The 20,198-nt window shown below is 43.8% G+C and overlaps 1 long non-coding RNA gene across 2 annotated transcripts; it reads right to left on the reverse strand.

Moving 5' to 3' along the window:
* Positions 1 to 8,898: 8,898 nt before the first annotated feature.
* Positions 8,899 to 19,303, reverse strand: LOC117085902. Of its 2 annotated transcripts, XR_004438122.1 has the most exons (3): positions 19,110 to 19,303; positions 11,648 to 11,839; positions 8,899 to 10,001 (listed from the first exon to the last, which is right to left on the reverse strand). It is a non-coding gene; the product is annotated as an uncharacterized LOC117085902 (long non-coding RNA). The 2 variants fall into 2 exon arrangements; XR_004438120.1 differs by lacking the exon at positions 8,899 to 10,001 and having other exon boundaries at positions 11,620 to 11,839.
* Between the last annotated feature and the right edge of the window lie 895 nt (positions 19,304 to 20,198).

A 20,198-nucleotide genomic window follows, 5' to 3' on the forward strand; every position in this document is an offset into this window, starting at 1 on the left:
TGAGATTCTGTTTGCTTGCTTTGTTTACTTTTGAATATTTAATCTCTCAAATTTTTATATCTATTGTGAGACAGATGTGGAAATAGAAACAATTTTTGTATCATTGGATACACTGATATGTAAATAAAATCCCATCACGTCCTATTGCATCACATATGTTGCATGTTTGATTTGTTCCACAGCTCATAGGTAAGAGAGTCATCGCATGCTTTTATTTTTCTAAATTCATTTCAATAAGACTCTGTCCCCTCCATCAGGGTTGCTGGGAAATCTTATCTGTCATTTTCTCAGGGAGTTCCTCTCACCATTTGGAATTATACAAGAACTCTAAGACCTAGAGGTCAAAGAGAATGGAGATGAAGTCCCTGGTTATCAGTTAGTTGGGTTTATCTCTGAGAACTTGGACTTCCTGACCATGTAATCCATTTGTCGTGAGCAACTGCTCTGGCAGTGTTTATGTTCTCCACGGCCAGGTTTTAGCAGTGTTATCTTCACTGAGAATCCTACTCGGGATGCTGAGTTCCTGGCCTGCCTGGGTTCAGGCAGAACCATGGCTATTGGCGCTCCTACCAGCTCCTGAGCTTTAGGTAAGTGCATCAATCCCACCCTACTGTCTTCTGGAAAGCAATTCTCCTCCTCCCTGTCCCAAAGGTTGGGTCCTTCTCCCTCTCCCTCTCTCTCTCTTTTTTATTTTTTTGAAATGGAGTCTCACCCTGTCACACAAGCTGGAGTGCAGTGGTGTGATCTTGGCTCACTGCAACCTCTGCCTCCCGGGTTCAAGTGATTCTCCTGCCTCAGCCTCCCAAGTAGCTGGGATTACAGGTGTGCACCACCTTGCCAAGCTAATTTTTGTATTTTTAGTAGAGACAGGGTTTCGCCATGTTGGCCAGCCTGGTCTGGAGCTCATGACCTCAGGTGATCCACCCACCTTGGGCTCCCAAAGTGCTAGGATTACAGGTGTGAGCCACCGTGCCCAGCTGGGTCCTTCTCTCTTATTCTCCAAGTACATAGCCTTGATCCCAACTCCTCTAGGAGATCCAGCTTAAATTCTCATCTTTGGGGCTGAAAAACAAGAGAATATGTTAACAGTGGGTGCAACAGGGTGGTTAATGAAGGGTAGACTTCATTAACAAAGACATCCTGGGTAAGAAATCTCACGCTTAGTAGATATTCAATAGCTCATCTCCCATCCACTAAGAATGAATAGCATGCTTCTTTTAAAGTAGTGAAAACTTAATAAATTGTTAACAACTCATATATCATATCATATGGGGTGTGTGTGTGTGTGTGTGTGTAAAATCTTCATATACATAAACATCGGGAAGAATGTACATCTAATCTTTAATGTGGCTATCTCCAAAGGTTGAAAATTATGAGAACTTCTATTTTTATTTCTATATCATCTGAGTTATTTTTTAATCTTAAAAATTAGAAAAATTAATATATTCAGAAAAATGTCACAAAATGATGGAAGGATGTTGGGAGCAAACGAAGACCTTCTAAACAAAATCTTCAGAGGCCCTCCAGATATTTACCCACCAAACACCCTTTTCAGACACTAGGGGGAAGAGGGATATAAAGACAGAGGAGTGAGCAAGGGAGAGCTGTCCTGTATGTTCTCAAACAGCTGTTAGGTGTGACGAAAAGATCCCTGGATTAGCAATTAGGCCATTTGGGTTTTTGTCCTGGTTTTGCCATGAAATAGTTGTGTAATTTTCAACAAGTTGCTTAATCTCTGGGCTTCTGATTCTTTCCTAAAACTAGACAATCTCCAAAATCTCTTTCGGCTCTAGAATTTTATGATAAATCTGATTTAGAGACTCTTAGTTGTTAGCTATGACTCTGGTTGCAAGTATCATAGTGTCTCTGGCCATAAAACATCCAACTTTCTTCCTTGAAAGGGTGGGTGTATCTTCCTTGAGAGGATGGGTGTATCTACCTGCCATTCTCTCAGCCCTTCCTGATACGCAAATAACCACTGAACCAAATGCATACAAGAGCTTTTGCCTGGAAAATGCCTCACTGACAGGAGAGCTGGGATTTTGCTCCCAGTATGGTCAGGTTAAATAGACTGCCACCAGACCTAACAGCTGGGCTGGCTCCTTCCAGGCAGCCTGCCAGCATGTGAGAACAGGGGCACATTTGCTGGCACCACGATCTCTACAGAACATGATCTCACCTCTGCTCACTTTGTCTCCTTAGGCCCTCGAGGCCCGAGCAGCTGTGAGACTGTGTCCTGGTCACTGAGAGAAGTGGCCTCCTCTCCATGGAGATGGCTCTGAGACACTGCCCCCTAAAGCTAATTGAGGTTCCGTGATAGATTTGTTTTCTGTTTCTACCTTTAACAGCCTCACTGAGCTCAGCCCTGGATGGCACAAATGGTTTTTGTCTCCTATTCTACCGAATTGAGTGGTTCTCAACAAGGAAAGATCTATTTCCACCTTTCCAACACCAAATCTAACCCACTGTGCTGTTTGCCTTTTAGCTGGGGCTTCTTAAAAATAGCATTTTGGAGAACTAGACTGAGGATGGTAAAAGAGAATGCTGCTTCTCCACAAGAGAATCAATAGTCTTTTATCCCTAAAGATGAATCTACTGTTATGCTAGGTAGTTTGAACTAGAAATCATGGGATTTCAGGGTTGGGTACGATGTCAATATCACATTATCCAAGTAAATTTCCATATCGTAGTTCACGTTAATATATTAATATATAACCTGCCCCAGTTCCTGCCGACCAATCCAGTTTATAAACATAGTCCCTTAATCTATTAATCAATAAAAATATACTGAACATCTGTGCCCCATTTAATATTGGATAACAAGATAGAATGTAATATGATTCTAGAGTAGTTTTTAGAGTTAGAAATGTGAGTTGGGCATGGTGGCTTATGCCTGTAATCCCAGCACTTTGGGAGGCCAAGGCAGGCAGATCACCTGAGGTTGAGAGGTCGAGACCAGCCTGACCAACATGGAAAAACTCTGTCTCTACTAAAAATACAGAAAATTAGCCGGGAGTGGTGGCACATGCCTGTAATCCCAGCTACTCGGGAGGCTGAGGCAGGAGAATCGCTTGAACCTGGGAAGTGCAGGTTGCGGTGAGCCGAGAACACACCATTGCACTCCAGCCTGGGTAACAGGAGCAAAATTCTGTCTCAAAAAAAGAAAAAAAAAAAAAAGAAAGAAAGAAACCCAAATGACAAAATATTCAGTCTCATTAAAACCCAGTCAAGCCTGTAATCCCAACACTTTTGAGAGGCCAAGGTGGGAAGATCGCTTGCTTGAGCCTAGGAGTTTGACATTAGCCTGGGCAGCACGGTGAAATCCTGTCTCTATTAAAAAACTAAAATTAGCCACCAGGCATGGTGGCCCATGCCTGTAGTCTCAGCTACAGGGTGGGGTGGGTGCTGAGGTGGAAAGATTACCTGAGCCCAGGAGGCAGAGGTTGCAGTGAGCTGAGATTATGTCACTGCACTCCAGCTTGGGCGACAGAGTGAGACCTTGTCTCAAAACAAAACAAACAAACAAACAAACAAACAAAAAAACCACAAAGGGTGTTAAGCACAAAGTTAAGAAACAAAACTTCTCATTTCTCTTGTGCTTTTGGTGAGTTTGGATGGGTGTATTAGTGGATACATGCTATGTATTTTGTGTATCCAAGCAAACTATTGTGTTCTCTGAGCTTAGTGTTACATGTGGCATAGGCATGTAGGATCAAAGAGGATGAGGAGATGATGTCCTATATGCATTTAAGCTATGAAAATTCAATGTATATTTCTCTCAGTACATAAGGAGAACTCATTTAATCATGCTGGTGATTCCGCCATTTCAGTCACTGAGGTTATGGTTGGGATATGTAGCAGGTTTACAACATACAGCACTATTCATGAGTAGAAATATGGCTTTGTTTTTCTATAACTGAACACAACATAGCTCTCAAGCCCCCATTTCTGGTAGGCAATGTAAAAATATTGTTATTTCAAAATAACTCAGGCACTTCTAGTTTAATATTTAGTCTCTTTGAGTATACATTTGGGCACTACATGTTTCTTCCTACCCTCCTGCTTTTCTTCACAGGGGAGAATCAACATATCTGTTGAGCTCTACGTGCTCTCCTCTGGTCTGTGCTGACCTCAGTTGAGGCGGGACTTCTTCCTCGTTTGTGGGCACTGTGACACCATCCCACTGCTGATGGTTGGCCATTCAGGTCCCAAGTCCTCACTCTACACATTGCCCTTGACCCAACCCAGGCCTCTTCTGGTCTAGTGGTCCCTTCAGGATGTCTGAATCCTCCTTGGGGAGCTCAGGAACCCTCAGCTACCTTTCTTCACTACAAGGAGGGAGTAGGAAGGCAGGTGGCAGCTTAAAGGCCCATCCTCATATGATGCAATGGATGCCTTTGACTCTGGTTCAGAGCTGCAGGGCCATTAGAATTACCAGGTGCAAACGTAATTCATCAGTTACTATATCAGAATATTCTACACATCAGTCTGTTGTACTGTCATTCTGACCCAGTTTATTAGACACTGAATGCAATCCTAGCATTTTAAAGACATGTTTTTATCAATAATATTGTCTCTAAATGCAAGTCAACCATTTAATCTAGTGACTAACAAAAGCTAGAAGAAATGATGGCTGGGTTTGATTTACCCAGATATGGTGTGTGTTGGTTTCCAGCATGGTACCTGCATAAGGGAATTTCAAAACTACTTGTGCTTATTCATGACTTTCACCTTATATTCTGATTTTATAATCTAGGCCTTTCAAAGAATGATTCCATAAAACTTTTTTCTGCTTTTTTTCCCCCCTGCTATGTGCTCAATGATTTGCTATGTGCTCAATGCTTAAAATAAGGTACAGTGCCTAAAAAAGAACTAATAAAAACAAATTTCTTACAACATTGCCAGAATCAGAGTTTTTCTGCTGGAGTTTTAAAAAACCCCATTTAAGAAGCCCAAGATGTAGCATATACCTGTGGATGGACAAGGGCCTTATCTTCCTTTGAACCTCTAGGATGTAGCATTGTACTTAGCACATATTATGTGTTCAACATATTTGTTGAAAAAAAATGAATAAGGGAATTGACAAACCTCCAAACAGCAATTTCTATCAATGAGACATAGAATGCACGAGACGGGCGGATCACGAGGTCAGGAGATCAAGACCATCCTGGCTAACACGGTGAAACCCCGTCTCTACTAAAAATACAAAAACTAGCCGGGCGAGGTGGCGGGCGCCTGTAGTCCCAGCTACTCGGGAGGCTGAGGCAGGAGAATGGCGGAAACCCGGGAGGCGGAGCTTGCAGTGAGCTGAAATCTGGCCACTGCACTCCAGTCCGGGCGACAGAGCGAGACTCCGCCTCAAAAAAAAAAAAAAAAAAGAAATGAAATAGTTCAATTTGAGCAAAGCTAGTGGGATTCCATGGGAGCTGCTTATTGTAGAGTCTGAATATCAGAGATACTGACTTGTAGGCTAACCTGGTTATAAAAGAAAAAAATATATAGAAATAGCATATCTTGTAGATTCTGTGGATTGGACTGCCTCCTGTGAGTTTGCAAGGCGGGCAAACTCACGTGACATTCAGCCATTCTATTTCACGTTAAGGAATTACACTTACTTCATACAGAGTATTCTAATGGTGCCCATTAGAATTTCAGCCAACTCAACGCACAGAAACACAGACACAATTCTTAGAAATGGTCTCTCAGAAGCCCAAGGTTTGAGTGGTCCTCTTTAAGCTCTTGTTCTGTGCTTATATGCCGGGTGTTTTTTAAAGGCTTATGTATTTGGACTCGCGACTCGAGGCAGCAAACCCCAGAGGAATGGGGGAAGGCTGCTGAGGCGAGCACTCAGGCCACAGAAGAGGTGACGGCTTCTGAATGCTGCTGAAGGAAGAGGCAGCAAAACTCACACACACGGAACCACACCCCACGTGTGGTGGATAGTTGCCCTAGCCCAGCTTCCTTTCCTTTGGAGGCCACCTTGCTCCTTCTCCATTTGGCTCTGGTGTCATCACTCCAAGCATAATGCCCTCAAACCCAGCCACCATGGGAGTGAGCGGAGAAGCGATATGCAGCTTTCCTTGAAACGTGGGAGCAGGAGCTGGGAGGGGCTCCCAGATGTGACCAGACTGGAAGGGGGAATGTGTGGCTGCGGAAGGCTCTTCTCTAGCACGTGGAGAGAGGCACATTTGGAGGTTGTTTTTTTTCTTAAAATGAAAATAATATACATGTACTATATGATGTTTTGATACACATACACATTGTGTAATGATTACTACGGTCAACTAACATCTCCATCACCTCAAAGTTACCACATCTGTGTGTGTGTGTGTGTGTGTGTGTGTGTGTGTATGAGAATACTTAGGATCTACTCTCTCAGCAAATTTCAAGTACACAATGCAGAATTATTAACTGCAGTCACCATGCTGTACATTAGATCTGCAGACCGTTTTCATCCTAACATAGATGAGATGTTTGACCCCATTTCTCCCAGCCCCTGACAAACACTGTTCTACGCTCTGCTTCTATAAGTTCAGTTTGCTTAGATTCCACATATAAGAGCAGGCAGTATTGGAGGTTATTTGTGACAAGCGACAATGAGAGTTAGAAAAAGTGTCTGGTGTTGGCCGGGCGCAGTGGCTCATGCCTGTAATCCCAGCACTTTGGGAGGCCGAGGTGGGTGGATCACGAGGTCAGGAGATCGAGACCATGGTGAAACCCCGTCTCTACTAAAAAAATAAAAATAAATTAGCTGGCCACAGTGGCGGGCGCCTGTAGTCCCAGCTACTCGGGAGGCTGAGGCAGAAGAGTGGTGTGAACCCAGGAGGCAGAGCTTGCAGTGAGCTGTGATCGCACCACTGCACTCCAGTCTGGGAGACAGAGCAAGACTCTGTCTCAAAAAAAAAAAAAAAAAAGAAGAAGAAGAAGTGTCGGTGTTACTAGGCTGGTGGTGCCATCCTTTGGCCCAGGTTCCTGTTCATCAGCTGAAATAAAAACTGGGACTGCTTGTGTTTTTCATCAGGCAGCTTGCAGTAGCTCTTGAGAGTTACACCGAATGACCTGTATGGCTCTGGCTTCAGGTCCCTGGGTAACCTGGTCCGCAGAGGTGCTGTGCCCACCCTGGGGGTGCCTGCCTCTCCTCTGGCCTCCTCCTGTCTCTGGCCATTCTCTGCTCTCTCTAAATCCCATACCTAGAACAACCTGCTCCCCCACTCCTTCTACCATGGCCTTCCTGCCCACCCAGCTTCCAGAATTTTCTCAGGATGCTCTCAGTCCTCATCTGTTTCTTTCTCTAACTTCCTTTACCTCATGATTAGCAGCTTGTCATATAGCCCCTCCTTTCCCTGTCACTCCCTAGCCTGTTACCCCTTCTGTTGTAATACTTAGCATGCCTTGACGTACTACCCATGTGTATATGTGTGTATATACACAAACTCTTGTGCTTTTCTATATATTGTCCTTTTGCCCACTATAATGTCAGCTCCACAAGGGCAGGGACTTTTGTTCACTGCTATATCCCAGCACCTAGAATAGTAACCTGGCAAATGATGATGCCCAGTAGATGTTTGTGAAATCAATCAGTGCTGTGCTGCTCTCTATAGTGTGTCTTGTCTGGTGTTTCATCTTTGGAGACTCCATAACAATGGGTTGGTGTTGTTTGGATAGCACATAAGTCAATCCATCTGTGTCTTAACTGTGCCCCTCAGCTAATTGATGATTTGAAAGCAGAGATCAGTTCTTACTCATCTTTGAATCCTAGCAGCTCCTCATACATACAGTTCCTTCTTATATCAGACCCCATAATGAGTTTGCTCAATCTCCTGGGTGTTTGAAATCTCTCCAACTGGTCTTCATGTAGGCTACAAACAGAGGATTGCCTTGTAATTCCTGTGTGTATTTAAAGGCATCATGCAGACAGAGAGTTGTTCAGAAAAGCATCCTGTAAATACACAAACCAAGGCATTACACACCATGCAAGGCTCAGTGCATGGCAATGGATTCAGATACATGAAGACCATCAGAGAAAGGTGACTGGTTCCTCTTCCTCTGCAGCATGAGGCCTGAGATGTCATGAAGACCAGACACCTCAGCAGGTTTGAACTCAGCCACCGGAGTGCAGAGCCATTTCAGATTCATTTCTCTTATATCTCCAACAATATAATACTAACAACCACCAACTGCTGTTGAGCACACACTATAGTGCCAGGAACTGATTTAGTGCTTTGCATACATTTTCTCAATTAATCCTTACTGCAGGCACGGACTATTATTATCTCCATTTTACAAAAGTGGAAACACTGGCACAGAGAGATTAAGCAACTTGCCCAAGGTCACACAGTGAGTAATTGGTAGGGCTTGGGTTCATACCCTGGCCAACTGCTCTAGAGCCTGAACTCTTAATCTCTTTGCTCTGCTGCTGCCGTGTTATGTGGTTAACACTTCCAGTGACAAAGGCTGCAGTAGCTAGGTTAGCATCTGTTTAATGTATAACCCATAATGGTGATTGTATAATGTGATTAAAATTTTCTTAAAAATCAAGCCTGTAATTGAGTGCCTCTTTAGCTGCAGTGTGCAGAAAACACAGGCTGCAATGCTCTACCTGAGTCCCATGCTCTCATGATCCAAATTTCCAAAACAAGGCTAGGCCTATCGATGTTTGAAATCTGCTTCTCAGTTCTGCATTTGTGATTTTACAATGACTTCCGCATTCATTAGCATCCCATTAATGGGCCAGTATATGGGAACAGTTGTACTATGAAAGGAGGGATTTTTTTTTCTTTTCTTTTCCGTTAAAACCACAGGTCTACAGAATGAAAATGCCAAATCTAATGAGTGTAACCTGGAAAGTAATTTCATGGGCTATAGTACTTTGATGGCAATAATTCTTGGATGTCAAAAAGATAAGGACACAGTTTTCTGCTTCTAATTTTATTCTTAAAAAATGATGGTATTGAGCTATCCATGGAGTGCTCCTGTAGATTAATTCCAGTTTTTCTTTTATAGAGGAGATTTAAGGGAAGTCTTAATCTGCTTTATATTTAACTCTTATCTCCACACTGTGAATTAAAAATAGAATGCTGGATTGTAGCCTCACCTCCTGGACTCTCTGAGGGCTCAGGTTACTCCAGTGTAAGGCTGGGCTGCGAGCTGCTCCAGGTCTTTGGCTTGGTGCCCCTGCTGGACTTTCCAACCAGCTGCCTCTTTCTAAATTTTTGTCCAAGAGCTACACATTAACCTGTCTAAAGTGAGCAGTCCTTGTTCTATGATTCTGGAATAATATTTAGCATTTTCCTCAGGTACTTTTCATTTTTCATGAAACTCAAAAACTCAGAACTGTAGCTTCCAGAAGCTACAGTTTCAAAAACTGAGTCCTGTAGTCGTGTTCTCCTAAATCCACGCGTGAGGTGGAGTGAAAGCTAAACAGCCTTTCCTCTTTTTTTCTCTTCATCTGGTAAAAATTTGCTCTGGAGTACGTCCCCTGATTTCCCTTCTCCTCTCTCCCACTCTTCTCCCTTCCTTTTCCCATCTCCACACCTTTTCCTAATCCTCTTTCCCATTCCCTGCGTGTATCTCTTCCTTCCCCAAGCCTGTGTCTGAGACAGCTGGGAAGGGTGAGAAGAGTTTGGGTGAGGGGAGGAGCCGGAGTCAGGGCGGCTCCTTCTCACTCACTCACCCCATTTCCAACCTGGAGCTTCAGAAATACAATCGAGGGTCAAATTCAATAACTCATCGTTGGGTCAGTCCAGACCAAAAGAGGTAGGAAATCCCTATGGAAATGTCTACTATGACTTTGGGTTTCTGGTTTTTCCAACTGGTTCCAAAGGTTGCATATCTGGTGAATCTTACGTGTCTGGTCCAAGTGCAGGGAGAAAGGGAACCACACGGTAAGCACAGCGGCAGAGGCGCTCTGTAGATTCCATCCTGCCCTCAGTGTAGACACGCGTCCTCCAGCTCTTTTTCCTCCTTCATCTTGCTCCACTAGCAAGTTTCTGTTCTAAAGTCTTAAACAACCAAAAGGAGGCTATCTTATATGCGGTTAATTGCAAAAAAAAAAAAAAAGTCATTTCTGGGGAAACCTTTGTATTTTTCACCACCACAATCATGAGAGCAATGATGGTGACCACTTACTGAGTGGGCCAGACTGTGGGGGTGCTGAATATATATTCAAAGAAAACAGAGTCCCTCAAAAATGTGGGACCACCCACCCCATTGGCCAAATGGCAACATCCTCCAGGATGATGCTTTCCAAACTGTGACTTGTTGAGTTTCGTTGAACATGAGATCAATTTAGTTGTGAGACTGATGTTTTGAAAAATAAAGTAGAAAAGAATAGGGTGGAACAAAACAGAAAACTATCAGAGGATTTGGATATGACAGGAGTATTATTTTGTGAAACTTTGGTCTTGGTTAAAGACACACATCTCAGTCTATCTACAGTGGAGAGTCTGATGGTGCTTACCAGGACCTGTGGGCTCCTCTACCTCTCCCAGCCTGGACAACCAGCCATGTGACTGAGACCCAGCTGATACAGTGTGTCTGGAGAGATATATGCCACTTTCAGATATGGCCCTTAAAACCCTCCCACACAGGCTCCTCCACGCTTTCTTCTTTCCATATGCCACTAGATGACACCAGGGCAATCTTGAAGCCACATGATCTCAGAGGCACATGTGGAAGCAGCCTGGACCCTGAGCCATCATTTGGAAGAGTGTCGTCCAAATGGAGTCACCTGGCCAGGGACATCAGCTTTGGATTTTGTATAAATGAAAAATAAATGTGTATTTGGTTAAGCCAGATTGTTTTACCTGCCTTGTACACACGTTTGTGCTTGTAGGTGTATGCATGCATATGTGTGGGTGTGTGCATGTGGCTTATGCCACAACATGTATTTCTTAATGCAGATTTTAGTCAAAAACATGTGAAAGCAAGTGTTTTGGACAGTGTGTTTCAAATCAATGGCAGTAGAATCGCTTGGGATACTCATTAGAAATGCAGGTTTCTGGACCCTACTGAGATCTACTGAATCAGGATCTTGGTCCTGGGGCTTAGGAATGTTTAAGATTTTTAGCAAACTCCATGAACCTTATGAGCATTAAAGTTTAAAAGCCACTTTGGTCCTGGCATTGGTAGAAATGTTTTCTTGGCAACCCTGGGACTGGTTAAATCTACCAAAGTGCAAGTCTCTCCTTATTCCCCACTCCACCTATATTACATATATATATACATACGCTATGTAATTTCATCACAACAATACGGTGTCGTGATTCACATAATCATTTTCTTAGAATACCTCCCAATTATCTTCCTCTTCCTAAGCTTTTACTGCCTTTGAAAAGGCCTATTGCATAATTAACAAATGCCCCTATCCCTACAATCTTTTCCCTAACCATTTTCTTAAGCTTCTGAGTCTCCCCAAGTTACCTGTTCTGCTCCTAACTCAAATGGGAGCTGCTCATTTTTCATTTTATGCCCCCTTCTCAGTGTTGGAAAGTGGGCCAAATTTCTTCCTTAGTACCCACTGCTGCTTCCCAACCAGGACTCTCCCACCCTTTTGGATAGGCCTGTATCAATTAGAATGCTTGTGGCTGCAGGTAACAGAATATCCAACCAGAAGAGCCATAAACAATAAAGACATTTATTATCTTACATGATAAGAAGTCAAAAGGTTGAGTGATACGTGGCTAATTCAACAGGTCTTTCCATCTTTCCACTCTGTCTTCTCCAGGATATTGAATTTAATTTTATCCTCAGGTTTGTGTCCTCATAGTTTCAAGATAGCTGCTGCCACTCCAGTCATCACATCGCTCACTGCTACATCTGAATTAGTTTCCTATGGCTTCTGTAACAAATACCACAAACTTGGTTCTTAAAACAACAACAATTTATTCTCTCACTGATCTAGAAGCCAGAGGTCTGATGTGTCACTGGGCTGACATCAAAGTGTTAGCAGGGCTATCGTCCCTCTGAAGGCTCTAGAGGATAATCTGTTTCTTGCCTCTTCCAGATTCTGATAGCTGCCAACATTCTTTGGCTTGTGGCCACATCACTCCAATCTCTGACTCTACCTTCACGTTACCTTCTCATGTATATGTGTGTGTGTGTGTGTGCGCGCGCGTGTGTGTTCTGTCTATATCAAATCTCCCTCTACCCCTCTCTTAAAATGTCACTTTGTGACTGCATTTAGGGCCCACCTGGACAATTCAGGATATTCTCCCCATCTCAAGATCCTAAACTTAATCGTATCTACAAAGACCCTTTTTCCATACAAGGTAACATTTACAGGTTCCCCTTGGGGAACCTGATATCTCTCAGGGGAATTATTCAACCTACTATAATGTCAAAAGGTGGAAAGTGCAATTTCTCCTCACCTACAATTTCCTAACCAGGAGGAAAATCTTTCCTAGAAGCCCCCATCTTATTGCCCACTAGTCCTGTTGGCTGGGGTTGGGTCATGAGCTCATACATGTGACCTAATGGGGAAGGAAGGCTCTATCAGCAAGAAAAATGATGAGAGGATGAGGTTAAAACTCACCAACATCTGCCTCAGGATTCCTGCTCCCTGAAGGCCCAGGTCATCAGGCCAAGACCCTGCTTCCCTTCCGTGATGTTGTTCTCTTTTGGTTTTCTGCTCACTCCTCCTCAGTCATTGAAGCCTGGCATTTGTTTCATATTCTTTCTATCTGACCCATCTAACCACTGAGCACTCAGTTCTCTGACCTCCTCATCTTGCAGTGAGCTTCCATACCCCATCTCTGACTTCCATTCTCACAGATTCACCCTAGACCTGGACATCCTCCCTGAGATAACAAGTGCAGATGACTGCCCTCCAGCTCCATCCCCCTCCCTCCAGCTTACTCTGTTATTCCCATCACTCCTCCTCTCTCCTTTCTGCCCATCCACCAGCCACTTTTGTCTTGAGTTTCCTCCTATCAGAACAGATTACTTATATTCTAAATTCCCTTGACCCTTGATCCTTCCACTGAAATTATTTAGCAAAACCCCAATTCTGGACGAACCCCACTATTTGCTCAAATGTTTTCATTGTTTGAATTCCCACTTCTCCCCTCAGGGCAGATAACTTTACTTCATATTTCACAATTAAAGCAGAAGACATCTGATAGAAACTCCTCAACTTTCCACCACTAAATATATTTGCCTATGTACTGGGACTTTTAACCTTTCATCCTTGTTACAACGAAGTGGAACTCTGTGTACTTCTACCTCAAATGGACGTCTGCTTCTATTGACAACTCCTGAAGATTCCCTTGTTCCACTTTCCTTTCTCAATTCCTGGCTTTCCTCTCCCAGGCAGAGGTGGCAGGAGTTTGGGGGCAGGTTGGTATGAAAAGGAGAAAAGGTATTCCGATTACCCAGACCTAATTCTACTTCACTTTTGATACTTTTTTTTTTTTTTTTGAGACGGAGTTCTGCTCTTGCCACCCAGGCTGGAATGCAATGGCATGATCTCTGCTCACTGCAACCTCCGCCTCCCAGGTTCAAGTGATTCTCCTGCCTCAGCCTCCCAGGTAGCTGAGATTACATGTGCGCACTACCACGCCCAGCTAATTTTTGTATTTTTGGTAGAGACGGGGTTTCACTATGTTGGCCAGGCTGGTCTTGAACTCCTGACCTCAGGCGATCCCACCCGCCTTGACCTCCCAAAGTGCTGGGATTACAGGCGTGAAACCCTGAGCCCAGCCTGGTACTATTCTTATCATCCTCTCTCCCCTTATTTTTCTCGCCTTTTCTTCTCTTGTGGTTTTGTTTCTATGTTTCTTTCATCTTGGTTCAAAGTTGATCCAGAGTAGAAAAGACACTCAAACTGTGTATCAATGTCATCAAGCTTTTTTCCCTCTCTCCCATATTTTCTTTCTGGAAAAAAATATTAAAAATAAAGAGTACTTTGTTGTTTCATAGCCTTCCACAGGGGCGCAGGAAATGTCTTGAGGGGAAATATAACCTGATCATTCGTCTCAGGGTCTGAGTTGAACAGAGAAGTGGTTCCTGTGGGTGGGTGATTTACTTGCCCCCACCCACTCACCTTTCACCCTTGTTCCACTTTGCTACCCAAGAGGCATGTCTGATTGTTTATTCTCCTGCTGAAAACCTCTCAATGGCTCCTTTCCAACTTTACCTTTCATCTTGGCTCTGCTGCGTACCCTGTGCTTCCAGGGACCTTGGATCACTTACAGTCACCTGGGCTGTTGCATACTTCTGTGCTTTCTTCAGGTTGTTCTTTTCTGGACTGACCTCTCACCCTGTTCTAGCTAAGGCCTATCTACCTTCAAGGTTGAGCTCAAGAATCTCCTTATCTTTTAAGAAGCTTTTCCCCCCATCACCTTCCTTCTCCAAACTGACCTTTGCCTTCATTTTGTCCCCCTCTAAAAATACCTCATGTGTCACACTTTATTTTACATGTTTGTGTCCTTTTAAAATTATTTTACATATTTTTATCCTTTTACTTGACCATAAGCTCACTGAAGGCAGGTATTGTGCTTATTCATTCTGTCACTGCCCAAGTAATTCACAGACACTTTCTTTTTGTAAAAGAATCAATTAGTACAGAAATAAAATATGAAAGTCTGTCTCTCCTCACCTATATGATTCATATTTGAACCTTCAGTGTCTAATTTAGTGTCTGGAACACAGAAGCCCCTATGACTTGTTTCTTGAATGAATGAATGAATGAATGAATATATATCCTGCTAAGGTGGTTGTCTTCCACTAGTGACACAGTTGATCATAAATCTGAGTTTAAATACCCATTCACTGCTCGTGTTTCCTCTGTGCAAGGTTACACCACATACACGCTCTGTTGTGATTTATTTTTGCTAACTCACTGTCTGGGTCTTCAGTCTCCTCTAGGTCCTGTTTACTTTGAGTATTCAAAGCTCTGCTCCTCTGTTGGAGTAGTTTACATTTGGAGGAAGTTTTCCCACTGCCTGTGCAGTGTAAATTGGTTTCTAAACAATCTTGCCCACAGTCTCCATTAATATTGTACTGGAGAGCAAGGCAGGATACAATATTCAAAGTAGCAGGAGTTACTTTTTAGGATGATTGAATATGATGAAGGAGCCAAGGACAAAGGGTAATTTATTCTAAAGAAAGTCAACACCTTTGCTTTGCACTAGCTCTTGCAGTTAAAAAATAGGGCTGGTAATTGGACTTGCTTTATGAAAATCTCATTAGCATTAGCATATAACTAAAATGCACAGCTCCATAGTTAATTGCAATCCTGCACTGCGGTTAACAACTACAGTGATGACATTTGCATATTGCACATAAAATTAAAAATGCATGTCAGATAGGTGCTCTTTCAGGAAAAAAAAATCCTTGAATAACATTGCATTCACTACAATAATTGGAAAGATTTTGAATTTGAATGGAAATTATATGTATAGTATGAGCTTTAGAAAGACAGAGGAGCCTGATCAAAGAGGAGGGGAAACTAAATCTGAAACACTGCATAGTCAAAACTCTAGCAGCTGGGATCTTCTTCAAGGGCAGGGACATGTAATACTGAACTGTGCGTGCTTTGTGTAAATGCAACCGTTTCATCCAAAAGTCTCATTTCACTGCACAGGCATCAGTCTCATGTTGGTTCTCTTCCTCTAGACTGTAAGCTCCTTGAGATCACGGACTTTTTTAAACCTTTGTATCCCCCAATGCTCAGCAGGTAACAGACATTCAATTATTTGTAGATGACTCAAGATCCCTGTAACTGAATCCAATAGACACAAGAGGCTGTGTGGTGAGACGTTGAGAGTGGGATGTTCTCATGTTTCCCTGAACCCTGCCTCTACCACTTAAGCCAGTTACTTCAACTTCCCTAAGCCTCAGTTTCCTTCTGTGGAAATGGTTTCTGCTTTATAAGGTTTTGGAAAAGATTCGGAAAGATAACACATGTAAAGCACTTAGCCCAGCACAGTGCCTGGCACACTACAAGTGCTATTAGTCCAGCTATTACTGTTGCTTTGGGGTTAAAGATCGTGAGAAAGGGCATTTTGAAGTTAGGGTATAAATCAGTTCATATGTGAGTCCTAATGTCAGTCACTTACAAGACAAAACAATGTTACCGTGAATAATATGACTTGTCACAAGGCTGATCACTTTTATTCCATTTCACCAAGAAAGAAAACGAGGCACTGAAAAGAGGACGGAGGGGTGAAAGATAACAATACTCATCTTTAGATGGATAATACAAAGCCCCATTTCCAGGCTTTGGGGATGAGACTCCTCTAGGAAAATAATAATAAATTTTCTGTCTCTTGGAAGATAACAGGCCAGAAACCATGGTCAGGAAAGAAAGGCAGAAGTGACAAAGTGGGATTTTCTGAAGGAGACTGGGATGTTTTATCTGTTCCTTCGTTCACTCATCATTAAGCTTAATATTATTGTATTTATATATATAATATTATTGTGTCCATATCTATGCAATGTACTGTGCTAGGAAGCCTGAGAGACACAGATGACCATGAATGTGAACCTGACCAGTACATGATTAGAAATTCTGGACTGGAAATAAGATGAAGGATCAGACCTAGAGAAAAAGACTTGGGTGTCATCAGCAGGGAGAAGAGCTGGTACTCTGGACGAAGGTGCGTTCCCTGTGGCTGCTCACTGGGGAACACCCCCACTTATGAGATGGGAAAGGGAATTGGTGCTAATGAAGAAAGCACAGGAGAACTGCGGGAAGAACAAAGGCAGACAGGCCTGGGAAGCTGAAAGAGGGGAGAGTTTTAGCTTGTAGTGTGATACTTGCCAGTCAGCTCTCTGTATAATAATATCAATGAGGATCACTGGATTTAGTGATGAGGAAATCACTGGTGGTTCTTCTTCAAGAGGGAGATTATGATAAAGTGGTACAGAGAGGAACTTGACATCAAGGGGTGGGTGAAAAATGAGAGGGTAGGGAGGAAATGTAGGAAAATGTATGCTATGCTTTAGCAGTAAAAGAAAAAGGCGCAGTCAGTAGCCTGAAGGCATAACAGAGCTGGAAACGAAGTGTATAGGATTGGAGAGACCTAGACTAGAAGGAGACAGTAAGAAAACAGAGGCGATGTAGGAGACAGCTGGAGATGGCCGTACCCTCCGACCCAGCTGCACCTGAGGAGGAGTCTTGTAAGCTGTTCTGTGGGACTGAGGATAGGACCTTTGTCTTTGGGGGAGGTGCCCCCTTTCCCTGGCCCTGCAGCCCTGGTTCCTACCTGCATCCCAAAACATACTGAATCAAAATGTTTAGTTTTCTTATCTGTCTCCTCCTTTGAGGAAATGCACTCCTCACCTCCTTTGATGGTGCACTCCTAAGGGCAGGAATCATGCCTTCTTGATCTCGACATCCCCAGTATTTAGTTCAGGGTCTGGCACAGTCAATAGGGATTGTGAAACCTAACTACATAGGCCCACATAAGCATGTGTTACATTGGCTGGAGTTCCCAGTAATTATACAACCCCTTATCAATCCTCCCACCTCTCTCCCCACCTCGCAGATACCTGATATTGAGATGACAGCTGCAAGAAGTCTGGGTGTAGTTCACTTACCTCCTCACCCCCACAACTGGGGAGAACAGGCCAGAATGCGCGGGAGCCTCACCTTATGAATTGTGTGAGGCACTCACTGAAAATAAAGCCAAGAGGCTACAATCCTCTTCCTTCACAGCTTTCCTTAGAGAGTCTCTCCCCATCTTTCTACTCTCTCTCTCTGCTCTTTTCATTCCAGCTCATCTGTTTTGTTTTGTTTTCCAACTCTCCACTTCCTGTGTCCTATTTCCACTTTTGGAAGCCTGTTTTTAGACCCAAGCCTTTCATTTGCCTTTACTCAAAGGTTTTCTGAAGACTCACTATCTCTAAGAAAATGACCTTGAACCATAATCTGACGATTGAGGTTGAGCCAACATTTGTCACCCCTCCCCATCTTACATGGGTCCACTTCATACAAGACCTCAATACATAAGGGCTTCTGTAAAACAGCCAGTCCTGGGGCCCTCAATTTGGAGTGACAGGCTTTCAAGGAACGTGTCAGAAATCACCAGAAGTCAAGGCTGTGTACCCAATTCTCATTTTTCTCAATAAGTCAATAGCTTGCAAAGCTTTCCAATTAGAAACAAAGAAACTTTCTTACTCCCTGCTCATGCTTAAAAAATAGTTATTTTTCTTTTTCTGGAAAATCTTATTAGTAATCTCTTTAGGTCGCATCCCCTATTATTCCATCTGAACACACTGGCTTTCCACATGTTGCAGGATTGGGACAGGCCTGGCAGTGACCCAGGGACACAAAGGGGCAAGGAAAGTGGGGTGCAATTTTATTACTGCCACTCTTCTCTAGGGGCCACTGCACACTTACCCTCCTCTGTGCTGCAGTTTGCAGAGCCTGAGGTCCAAGCAAAAGAAGCATTGTCACACAGCTGTAAAGCATGAATTGTGTTTGTGGATTGCATTGCCCTGCTTCTCGCTCGTGCTTGTTCTTGTTTTCCTGGCACAAGGGCCTTTGCTCATAGAATGGCCGCTTATCTCGGCTGACTGCTATTTGCCAACACTGGGCTCACTGGGTTGTTTGGAAAAGTCACACGAAGTTTATAATTCTTTCTGACGCTACCTTGGACGTATGTGTGCTAAATAAGCCTCAAACACCAAAACTGCCTTAAAACCTAAATCAAGCTCAATGCATGACGTCCTTTCAGGCATGCAGGCACCAGGAGGAACTCACACACCCTGCCCAGCTAATTCTACACCTCTTGTCTGTGTTGCTCTTCCACAGTACTGCTAGTTAGACTTTCCACTCTTCTCCACTTTGAGGCATTTCGTTCCCTCCACTTGCCCAGTGGGGCTCAGAATTTCTTGTGGAGCAGCTTGGGTGGGAAGGGAGGGAGGCACAGACACTGCCCCCAATGTCTCTGTGGGACGGTGGGCAACTGAGGGGTCCCTGAACAGCTACCTCTCACGGCTTGATGTGTCCCCTGATGGCTTCTCCCCTGGCTCACACTGTGGGCCCACACTGTTTGCCAATCTGCCTTTCTCCCTGCTGGTGCCTTTCCTGGGGGAGAACCACAACCATCTCCCATGCTGTTTTACAGCCTCCCACCACTCCACAGAGCCTCTGAAGAGCATACCTGAAGCCTTGATTCTGTCCACCTGCTTCCTCTGAAGCTCACCAAAAAGGGAGCTGCTTGTTTATCCTGCTGTCAGCCATTTCCCATCAACGTCTGGCCCAGCCAGCTGTGTTGGGGCCAGCACTGCTTTAGTACCAACAGGCTGGCCCTCTTCCAGGCTCTCATTGCTGGCGAATTCATCTTGCTATTGAATGCGAAGTATGAGTCAGAGGTGATGCTGATGAAACCTCGGGCAGGTCGTAACAACAAGGGCCGACCCAAGCCACGGGGGGTGGGGTTGGGGGAGAGTGGGCCAGACCTCTGCTCTGCAGAGGTGTGGTTTGTCCTGAAGTCTGGTGCTGTGTTAGTGCAAACAATATCAAATGAAATTCAATTACGACTGTGTACTCATCACTGGGCCGGGCTGTCAGAGGCACAGAAGTATATGTTAGTTTCTGTAGGAGTTATGGCCAGCAGCCCAGCTTCTTAACTGGATTTAGTTTGAAAGTAAATGCCTCACTGGACAGTGACACTTCTCAACTCTTTCAGGGAAGAAAATTTGTGCTTCGGGTAGGCTGATGTGTGACTTTAATACTCTTATCATTAGTCCTGAGTCCAGTGCTAGTCATTCAAAGTTGTCTTTCATCTTTTGTGTATATTGTTTTCACACAGTGGCAGCTGGAGAATGACTATATCAGGGACATTCAATGATGCCCATATTTTGAGAGGTTAAATTTCCTAGAAACCAGCTTCTAGTCTGTGTGTGTCCTGGCTTGTTCTCTTGAAAGAGACTGAAGAAAGAATGTTCTACAAAATCCTGTCTTGCTCCATGGTAATGAGGTCAGACAGACCTCCCCAGGAGCCTGACTGGAGCTACTATACAACTGTGGGGTGGCCTTGGAAACTTGGAGACATTTGGGGCATGCTGAGTCACTGCTGCAGCTCAGGCCCAGGGCTCCTGTCACCACTTTGGGGAGCTGGTGGTACAATAGAGATGTCACCGTGGTAGGGCCTGGAATGAGGGCCTGTCATGGGACTAGGCCCTGTGAAGAGAACAAAAAGTAGTTTCTAGTTATTTGTTATTAGAAGGAATTTCCTAATGGAAAATGC

Source organism: Trachypithecus francoisi, unplaced genomic scaffold, assembly GCF_009764315.1.
Source record: "Trachypithecus francoisi isolate TF-2019V2 unplaced genomic scaffold, Tfra_2.0 Lachesis_group1, whole genome shotgun sequence".
Lineage (NCBI taxonomy): Eukaryota > Metazoa > Chordata > Mammalia > Primates > Cercopithecidae > Trachypithecus > Trachypithecus francoisi.